The following is a 2841-nucleotide window of genomic DNA, read 5'->3' on the forward strand; positions in this document are numbered from 1 at the left end:
CTCTCTCCATTACACTCTTCCTCTGTTTATCCCATTTAGTGTAATCCTGCTCTGTGAGCGGACCCCACACTTCACTGCCATAGAGGGCAATGGGTTTGATAACACTTTCAAAAATTTTGAGCCAAATTCTAATGGGGAGTTTTATATAAAGCTTTTTCTTTATGGAATAGAAAGCCCTGCGGTCCTTCTCTCTTAGTGCATTCACTGCCGGGTTAAAGCTACCTGATGCGCTGATGTTTAGGCCCAGGTAACCCTTAATCCCAAATCGCTGGAGTCGTACTCTAATAATCCACACAGAATCCCAAACCAACCTATATTTATTCTGAGGATCCTACAGTATACCCCACAATAGAAAAAGTAAAACAACACAGTTGAATGTAATACAAATCGTGTTTAGCTGCATCTTGGAGTCAGAACTATAATGACTAGTTATTGATGTATACAGAATACAGTGCACTATAATCTAGTTATTGATGTATACAGAATACACTGCACTATAGAGACTCTAGTTATTGATGTATACAGAATACACTGCACTATAGAGACTCTAGTTATTGATGTATACAGAATACACTGCACTATAGAGACTCTAGTTATTGATGTATACAGAATACACTGCACTATTTCTGCCATCCCTAATTTATTCTACTGCAAACCTCCAACAAGTTGTTTGTTGCTCTGCATGAGGGTATCCGGATAGCTCCGTGTTTATGAGGCTGGTGGAGTCTGTTTGGGCAGCATGGCTCCACTGGGATCAGCTGGTTAATTCCAGTTTGTGATGAGGCTCCATTTCATTATGTTCTCTTTTTTTTCCATCTCTGAGTCACAGTGCTCCGAGGCAACACCATCGGTTGATTGGCTTTTCACCAGAATTCACAACAACCAGCTCAGATGTTGCAGGGCGTTGTCACTTAATATTGTTTCTTAATTCTTACCCCCAAGCTCTTTCCTAAAGTAAACAATTCCACAGATATGTATTTCCAGCTAGTAATGGTTTTTTTTTTTTTTTTTACTTGGAATATCTGTCATACAGTACAGAAAACACATCAGTAAAACAAATATACAATTATAATTAGGGCTTCTGTTTTTGGGGTTTTATTAATTGTATTTTTCGGTGCTTATTTTTAGCTATTTTCGAGTTTTATGTAAATCGTTTTTTTTCGGGGCTTTTGTTTTTGATATACTGTATGAAATTAGTGTTTTCGGTTACTTTTCAAAATGCTTGAGTGTTTCAGCTCCATGTTTCTAACCTGTCTTCAGCTAGCCTGGGTCGTGCAGTGCCAGGTCCGCACCAGTCAGCTCCATGTTTCTAACCTGTCTTCAGCTAGCCTGGGTCGTGCAGTGCCAGGTCCGCACCAGTCAGCTCCATGTTTCTAACCTGTCTTCAGCTAGCCTGGGTCGTGCAGTGCCAGGTCCGCACCAGTCAGCTCCATGTTTCTAACCTGTCTTCAGCTAGCCTGGGTCGTGCAGTGCCAGCTCCGCACCAGTCAGCTCCATGTTTCTAACCTGTCTTCAGCTAGCCTGGGTCATGCAGTGCCAGGTCCGCACCAGTCAGCTCCATGTTTCTAACCTGTCTTCAGCTAGCCTGGGTCGTGCAGTGCCAGCTCCGCACCAGTCAGCTCCATGTTTCTAACCTGTCTTCAGCTAGCCTGGGTCGTGCAGTGCCAGCTCCGCACCAGTCAGCTCCATGTTTCTAACCTGTCTTCAGCTAGCCTGGGTCATGCAGTGCCAGGTCCGCACCAGTCAGCTCCATGTTTCTAACCTGTCTTCAGCTAGCCTGGGTCGTGCAGTGCCAGGTCCGCACCAGTCAGCTCCATGTTTCTAACCTGTCTTCAGCTAGCCTGGGCCGTGCAGTGCCAGCTCTGCACCAGTCAGCTCCATGTTTCTAACCTGTCTTCAGCTAGCCTGGGTCGTGCAGTGCCAGGTCCGCACCAGTCAGCTCCATGTTTCTAACCTGTCTTCAGCTAGCCTGGGTCGTGCAGTGCCAGGTCCGCACCAGTCAGCTCCATGTTTCTAACCTGTCTTCAGCTAGCCTGGGTCGTGCAGTGCCAGGTCCGCACCAGTCAGCTCCATGTTTCTAACCTGTCTTCAGCTAGCCTGGGTCGTGCAGTGCCAGGTCCGCACCAGTCAGCTCCATGTTTCTAACCTGTCTTCAGCTAGCCTGGGTCGTGCAGTGCCAGGTCCGCACCAGTCAGCTCCATGTTTCTAACCTGTCTTCAGCTAGCCTGGGTCGTGCAGTGCCAGGTCCGCACCAGTCAGCTCCATGTTTCTAACCTGTCTTCAGCTAGCCTGGGTCGTGCAGTGCCAGGTCCGCACCAGTCAGCTCCATGTTTCTAACCTGTCTTCAGCTAGCCTGGGTCGTGCAGTGCCAGCTCCGCACCAGTCAGCTCCATGTTTCTAACCTGTCTTCAGCTAGCCTGGGTCGTGCAGTGCCAGCTCCGCACCAGTCAGCTCCATGTTTCTAACCTGCTGGTGCAGCTGTGATGAATTCACACTGGCAGCACTTTCAAATTGAAGTCCACAGGAGGCAATGATGCCAATAGGAGAAAAGTACATGTGTAATATAAATAACCCAATCATCTTCACTGACAGAGGCTGCTTGAATACCAAGCACAAATTAACCAGCTTAACCTGGGAGTCTGGCCTACTGTGGTGACAACATTGTGAATTCTGATGAGCTGCTTTTTTACATTCTTTCATATGAGGTACTATAATCAGACAACATGACAACAGCATATCCAATCACCCCTAATGAGCCAGCATTATTCTCTCTTTCTCTGCCAAACTGCTGTTTTGTCTTTTGGAAATTGAATCACCTCTCACCTGGAAAATAAGAACCTG

Source organism: Acipenser ruthenus, chromosome 5 (assembly GCF_902713425.1).
Source record: "Acipenser ruthenus chromosome 5, fAciRut3.2 maternal haplotype, whole genome shotgun sequence".
In the NCBI taxonomy this organism is placed as follows: Eukaryota; Metazoa; Chordata; class Actinopteri; order Acipenseriformes; family Acipenseridae; genus Acipenser; species Acipenser ruthenus.